This window comes from Mesocricetus auratus, unplaced genomic scaffold (genome assembly GCF_017639785.1).
Source record: "Mesocricetus auratus isolate SY011 unplaced genomic scaffold, BCM_Maur_2.0 Super-Scaffold_100707, whole genome shotgun sequence".
Classification (NCBI taxonomy): domain Eukaryota; kingdom Metazoa; phylum Chordata; class Mammalia; order Rodentia; family Cricetidae; genus Mesocricetus; species Mesocricetus auratus.
This window is the reverse complement of record NW_024429269.1, coordinates 15633199-15641386: the sequence shown is the minus strand read 5'-3', so window position 1 is coordinate 15641386 and position 8188 is coordinate 15633199. Positions and strand designations below refer to the sequence as shown.

At 40.6% G+C, this 8188-nt stretch overlaps 1 pseudogene; it reads left to right on the top strand.

Moving 5' to 3' along the window:
- The first annotated feature begins 339 nt into the window (after window positions 1-339).
- LOC121137869 lies at window positions 340-1430 on the top strand (annotated as a pseudogene).
- Window positions 1431-8188: the final 6758 nt, after the last annotated feature.

Below are 8188 nucleotides of genomic sequence, written 5' to 3'. Positions count from 1 at the left end.
GAGTGACCAAAAATCTCTCCCTCTAAGCACATTTTCCAGTGGGTGTCTGTATTAATTATCATCTACTATAAGAATCATCTTTGATGAGTTTTGCACATAGCACTGATCTCTGGGTAAGCCATGTGTATACTGCCACTCTTGGTGGCTATAGCAACGTGCTATATGTTAACACCAGCATGTAACGAATGGTTCCTTATAAGAAAAGGATTTCTAATTTTCAATGACTGCACTTTCAGCAGTACTAAATTTGAGCACAATAGGAAGTGTTTCCTGTGCTAGAAATAGCTTTAGACAAAGTGTTTGTGAGGGGTGGAGCCTCTTGAAAGAACTAGGTGACAGTGAAGATGGAGTCTGTGTTCTGGGGGAGACAAAAGGCCACCTGCGTTTTCCCCAAGCTTCATTCTAGGAGGAATGGACAAGATCCTGAAAGCATCATTTGTAGTCCTAGCCCTTCACCCAGCCTGTGAGTCATTGAAGAGAAACCTCAGCATGTGGGATTAATGTGGAGGCATGGGAGACTGGGGTACCAGACAAAATCATGAATGCTGAAACCATAAAGAGAAAGAACAGACCTGGGAACCTAATGACATTTGTAATTTCTCTACACAGGGGTGAGTGGCCAGAAGGAGAGACGTGACCAGCAGCAAGTGTGACAAACTCCCCAATCTCTGTCAGTCTGGGCAGGAGGGACTTCAGTTCTGAACTGCACTTATGAGAACAGTGCATTTGACTACTTCCCATGGTACAGGCAAATCCCTGGAGGAGGCCCTGCACTCCTGATAGCTATACGTTCAGTGTTGAATAAAAAGGAAGATGGAAGATTCACAGTCTTCTTCAGTAAAAGTGATAAACAGCTCTCCTTGCACATCACAGATTCTCAGCCTGGAGACTCAGCCACCTACTTCTGTGCAGCAAGTGCACAGTGCTCTCTGGGCACCTGCAGCCCACACCCAAACCTGCAGCTGAGGCTACAGGAAAACCCTGCTGTGGGGCTGAGCCTGGCAGGGATGCAGAGCAGTTTTCATCTGGTGGAGCAGGTGACTGGTGACACAGTGAGTATAAAGAGTAGACTCATTCAGCCACAGACAGACCAAGCTGAAGTCATGGCTGCTTTTTTTCCAGTCTCCCTTTGTGTCTCAGACACTTCTGGAGTTTTACGTTCATTTCCATATCTAGTTCAGTTGAATAGTTTACTGAGTAGTTGTATAAATAGTTCTCTGTGTGGTTGGTTTGTACCAAGTGTAAATTATATAAGGCTTAATCTTCGTACACTCTTGTCAACATTGTTATTGTATGATTATTACAGCCCAATACCAGTAGACTTTGATTTTGACTTCTGTGATGGAAATTGCATAGAATTGTCTTTTACCTTAGTTTCCTCTGATGACCAGGGAAGTGGTGATTTATGTGACCACCAACCTCTTCTTTAAGAAATACAAATGAAATATTGTCCATTGATATTCTCAAATTCTATCATTATTATGCTTTGGTTTTTGTTGTTAGCTTGTGTGTGTGTGTGTGTGTGTGTGTGTGTGTGTGTGTGTGTGTGATAGAAAGTTCACAGGTAAAATAGAGTATGATGTCGGGGTTACAGTGTGAGAGCAGAATCATAGTCCGGGATGCAGGAGGGAGAACTTGGAAGCTCTGGACAACATAGCAGGAGTCTGTTCTCTGTAAGGGATGTGAGGTTGGGAATTTGGTAAAGGAATCAGAGGGTCTGAGAGGCCAAGGGGATTTAGATTAGCATAGTCATCACCACTTTGGTGTCTTCATGTGGTGGCCATCTATAAGCCAGCTTTTGGAGTTTGGAGATTAACAAAATTCCTTCACTAGAGGCATTTTGTCGTAGTCAAAGAGAGTTTTCTTTCCTTCTCTGTCTGAAGAATGAAATGTTTATTTTGGACAATGCTCACATATCCACAGTTTTGTCAATGAATGGTCATTGGTTTCCCCAAAAGCTGTAACATCTGCAGAATCATGTCAAACATGATCCTATGGCAATGAATATCATCACTGAACACGGTCACAGAGGCTCCCCCAAGCTTTGTTCCTTTTCCCCAGACTTCCACTAAGATTCCACCTGTGTTGTGTCATCACAATCAGCCCCTCTGGGACACAACAGGAAACTTCAGCCTCACAAGCCTATTCTGATGTCATTTGTCTGAGCAGATTTTGACTGATGTGAAGTCCCAGTGGTTTAGGTTGAGAAGGAAGGGGGGTGTGCCTGAGGGTGTCTGGTTTGTCTCTACAGGGAAGCCAGGACTAGTCACATTTCACCTTCAAACAAACCAGAGTCAGAACAGCTGAAATGAGTAAATATGAGAATCACCTGGAGATTTCATATTTTGTTTCAGGAAAGCCTTTCAGACCTTATTACAGATCAATTTAATAAACTATTTCTAAGATTCCTTTATTGTTTGCCTTTGTTTTCAAAAGTTTAGCTTTATTTCTTTGTGTGTGTGTATGTGTGTTTATTTGTGTGTGTATGCACAGGTGTGTTGGGAGAGTGATTTCTAGTGCTTCTTTGAGACAAGAAGAGGGAGTCATATTCTTTGGAATGGGAATAAATGAAATGATCCATGCAACATAGTTATTGACAATCATGCTGATTCAGTCAATGAAAAAATTTAAGTCCTTTTTATTGATGGTGAAACAAAGAGTGGACTCGTTCCTCTGAAAGTCTCTTAGTACACAAGTTCGCAAGTACAGATATTTTAAATGTGAAAAACACAGAGACCATAATTTACATCAAAATTAGATGAAAGTCATGTCAAATTAGCCTTGAAATGTTCATTTCTAGCAGAACGTGGTAATTATTTTAGACATAACATGCCAATTATTTTTGACTCATATCTTTTCTGGTTATTTTAGTTTACTTATTTCAGTTAACATATCTGGAATATGGTCAAAATCATAAACATCTCAAATATGTTGCCAAAGTAGGTATGAGCATTGTTGGGCAGGAAGTAGAGAGCTAAGAACTGTCTAAGTAAACACAAACTGAAACCAGAACAGGATGACCTCACCTTAGGCATTTCAGTAATAAGCAGTTGCTGACTGGCCAGCAAACTGGAACCTGAACTATTATCCTCATGACTGAGCCCCAAGTGTTCTTTATCACCAATCCATCTCTCAGACCTTTTAAGCTTTATTCTTTATTAGACCATATTGCTAGCCAATCAAATCACACAGAAAAAAAAGAGAGAATATTTCTAATAGGAACAATTTCCCAGTCCAATACAAACTTGATACACCCTAAAGCCACACTTTTAAGACTATGGGAAATCCTGCCCCTGTTCTGCCAAGAGCATAGAGTAGGACCACAGTCCTGCCATAGAGAGCCACCCGGGCTGCTGTGAGCTCCCATGGTCTCCTGCTTACTTAGAGAGACTGGGTTACAGGGACCATCTAGAATTCCGATGGACTTCCTTTACCATGGAATTTAAAAGCATTTTTTAAAATGCAGAATTTATACAGATCCTCACTCTTGGTAAGGAAGAAAGGTTGTTTCAAGTCCCAGTGTTTCACAGGGAATGCATATACCTGTGCAGCCTTTTCTTTATTAACCTCTATTAGACAACAGATGGAGAGAAGTAAACATGAACAATGGTCTACAAGTGCATTAAAGATTGTGCATGGCTCATAATGAATCTGACTTCGGATCTCCCACATTATCTCACTGAACAATACCCGTGTGTGCAAAGCAGCTTTACCCTCAGCAGGGATAGGTTATCCCATGATGCCTTTTAATGGCTGCCTCTTTTATCTACCAAGAAAGATAGGAAGCAAGTAAAAATCTGTTATGAGCTACATTTTTTTCTCTCTACATGGAATTTGTGGCCTATGATCATTCAATACCCACCCCCTGCTTGAGTCAGTGTAAGAAACATAGGTGGTACACATGCATACTGACAGACACTCAGACATTGGACACTGAGCTGAGGCAAAGCAGATGCACTGGTATAGAGGGACATGTCCTACATGCCTCTCCACAGCCTGCTCTGTGTGTTGCTGGCCTTGGGCTTCTCTGGTATGGATGTCTCACATACAGCTAAGGATATATTAATCAGGAAGCGTTGCCCCTGCCATATGACAGATCACAAGGACCTGATAGGGAACAGGGATTGGAGAAAAGCAAACACAATGTGTCTTCAGTTAGGTTTCTCTCTCAGTCTTAAGATAATCTAATTCCTACACTGTTTCTTTCACATCATACAATCAGCTTTTGGGTTTTTTGATCCACAGGATCCAATGCAGACCAGAAAATGACTCAGGTCTAACCAGCACATGTGGGAAGAGAAAGGAAGTCACCATAGTCTGTTCCTATGAGACACAGCAGAACTTACACCAAAATTTACTGGCATAAGTTTCTCGGCAGAGAGATGATTGTTCCTATCTGTGACTTTTCTTTGTCTAGTCAGAATGAAAGGTGTAAGCAGCCACTATTACGTCATCTTCCAGAAGTCAGCCACATCTGTCAATCTCATCATTTCAGTCTCACAGCTGGAAGATTCCATGGATTATTTATGTGCTCTCTGGGAATTGGCTCACGGTGTTGGAGGTAACAGCTCAAGCTGAATAAATGTGAGAACTCCTTAAGCACACCTGCACATCCCAGACAAGAAGGTCCCAATCCTGGCTGCTTCATGTGTGGCCTGTATCAGAAGTGTGTTTCTAAGTCACACACATTTGGAAATAGTTATTGTGAGCAACTTATTATAAAACATGGTCTTGTATATATGTTAGTAAAAATCAGATCAGAGAGACCACATATAGCATCTCCTATAGCTGGGAAGTACACATCATAATAATTTAAGGTGCTAGTTTGTCTTTATGGTGGTAACAGTGCATACCTAGGTATATGGAATAGCAAAGGATATTATTTCATTGTGAAAGTTATCATTATGAATGAAGTAGTCAGAGATTAACATAAGGAATTCAACCATAAAATCACTGGAGGTTGAGTGGGGAGCCACATCAATCCCAAATAACACACAGAGACTCTATTGATTACAATGCTTCAGCCAATGTCCAGGGCTTTGCATTGGCTAGTTCTGATTTAAGTATTAATCCATAATTAATAATATATATTTTCATAAGGACTGATGCATCTTGTCCTCTAGGGATCACATGGTGACACCTTACTCTTTCCCACATTTCCCAGAATCCTCCTCAACTCCTAGTCCCTCCTATCTTGCTTCCCTATTGGCCAACAGTGCTTTATTCGTTGACCAATAAGACAGACACCAGATACAGGTAAAGAAGGCCCTGCATCCCGGCATGCCTTCCAGTGACTGGGGAAGGCCTCAGGGCTTCTCATCCCGGGGGGGAGCCAAACACACAAGATCCCAGGTCTTCTCTTCCAACAAGGAGACCAGGGGACCAGCTGGTCCAGCAGGACCAGGTAAAACAGGCCCTGCATCCGGGCCTGCATTCCAGTGCCTGGGGATTGCCTCGGAACTGCACAGAGATTACCATCCCGGCGGGAGCCAAGCCCCCCGAGATTCCAGGCCTTCTCTTACACCAACGAGACCAGGAAACCAGCAGATCCAGGTAAAGAAGGCCCTGCTTCCCGGCATGCCTTCCAGTGACTGGGAATGGCCACAGACCTTCCCATCGTGGCAGGAGCACCCCAGATCCCAAGTCTTCTCTTCCAGCAAAGGGACCAGGGGACCAGGTGGGAGGCTAAGCACCCCAGATTCCTGATCTTATTCTCCACCCACAGTACCAGAATGAGGATGAAGAATAGAAGAACTACCAGATTATTGGACTTGCTAGCACCCACCAAAAGGGAACTCTGGTCCCCTAACCACAAGACCAGTAAGGGGTTCTTTCTGCACCCACTAGAAGAAGAGATGGGAAAGAGACAATACAAAAAAAACCTCAGCAACAGAAAAACAAATATGACACCGCCAGATTCTAGAGACTCCACACCAGCAAGACTCAAACATTCCAATGCAAATGAAGCAGAAGGAAAAGACCTTAAAAAACTTTCATGAAAATGATAGAGGCCCTAAAAGAGGATATAGAAAAATCCCTCAAAGTAATGGACAAAAAAACAAATCAAATAATTCAAGAAATAGAAGAAAAAACAAACCAAAAAAGGCAGGAAATAGAAAAAAACAAAGCAAAAAATGGAAGAAGTGGAAGAAAAAAACAAACCAAAAAATACAAGAACTGGAAGAAAAAGCAAACCAAAAAAAAATCAATAAATGGAAGGAAAAGCAAATCAAAAACTGCAAGAAATGGAAGAAAGAACAAACCAAAAAATTCATAAAATGCAACAAATGTACAAAAAGATAAACTGAAAACTGCAAGAAACAATCAAACAGTGCAAGGGTTAAAAATTGAAATAGAGACAATAAAAAAAACACAATCTGAAGAAAGGCTGGAAATAGAAAAACTGGCCAAACCATTAGGTACTACCGATACCAACAAAATAGAAGAGATGGAAGAGAGAATCTAGAGAGAATCTCAGGTGTTGAAGATACACTTGGAAAAATAGATTCATCGACAAAAGAAAATCGTAAGTCCAACAAATGCTTAACACAAAACATCCAGGAAATATGGGACACCATAAAGGAACAAATCTAAGAATTATAAGTATAGAAGGTCAAGAAATCCATCTCAAGGGGGCAGAAAACATAATCAACAAAATCATAGAAGAAATCTTTCCAAACCTTAAGATAGGCATGACAATGAAGGTACAAGAAGCTTACAAAACAAAAATTGAGTGGATCCCAAAAAAAGTCGCCTCACCATATAATAATCAAGACACCAAATATACAGAATAAGGAAAGAATATTAAAAGCATCTAAGGAAGAAGGCCAAGTAACATATAAAGGCAAACCTATCAGAATTACACCTGACTTCTCCATGGAAACTCTGAAATCCAGAAGGTCCTGGATAGATATTCTAACAACACTAAGAGACCATGAATGTCAACCCAGACTACTATACCCAGAAAAGCTCTCAATCACTGTAGATGGAGAAAACAAGATATTCCATAACAAAACTACATTCAAGCAATACATATCCACTAACCCAGCACTACAGAAAGTTCTGGAAGAAAAACTCCAACCCAAGGAAGTTAACTACAACCAGAAAAACATAGGCATTAGATACTCCCACTCTACCAACAGCCAAAAGAACAAAGGGGTGGAATTCCACACATAATTCCATCAATAACAACCATTCCAAATCAAAGAATAAATGGACTTAACTCACCCATAAACAGACACAGGCTAACAGAATGGATTCAAAGACAGAACCCATCCTTCTGCTGCATACAAGAAACACCCCTCACCCTCAAAGACAGACATTACCTGGGAGTTTAAGGTTTGGAAAAGATTTTCCAATCAAATGGACCTAAGAAACAAGCAGGGGTAGCAATCCTAATATCTAACAAATTAGACTTTAAAATAAAATCAATCAAAAGAAATGAAGGAGGTCATTACATACTCATCACAGGCGAAATCTACCAAGATGAAGTTTCTATCCTGAACATCTATGCCCCAAGTACAAAGGCATCCAGGTTCGTAAAAGAAACATTACTAAAATGTAAATCACATATAAAGCCCCACACACTTAGTAGTGGGAGATTTCAACACCTCACTCTCACCACTAGACAGGAATAAAAGACAGAAACTCAACAAAGAAGCAAAGGGTCTAATAGAAGTATTGACCCAACTTGGATTAACAGATATCTATAGAACATTTCATCCACATAAAAAAGAATATACCTTCATCTCACCAACACATGGAACATTCTCAAAAATTGACCACATAATTGGCAACATATCAAACCTCAGCAGCTACAAAAAAAATTGGAATAACGCCATGTATCTTATCATTTTAGAATTCAACAACAACACAAATTGCAGAAACTCTACAAACTCATGGAAATTCAATAATGAACAACTGCACCATTCCTGGGTCAAAAAAGAAATAAAAAAGAAATTAAAGACTTCCTAGAATTCAATGAGAATGAAGACACAATGTACCCAAACCTATGGGACACTTTGAAAGCAGTGCTATGGGGAAAGTTCCTAGCACTAAGTGCCCACATGAACAAACTGGAGAATAGTTATACTAGAGAATTAATAGCACAGCTGAAAGTTCTAGAACACAGAGAATGAAAATCCCCCAGGAGGAGTAGGCGCCAGGAAATAATCAAAAGAGGGCTGAA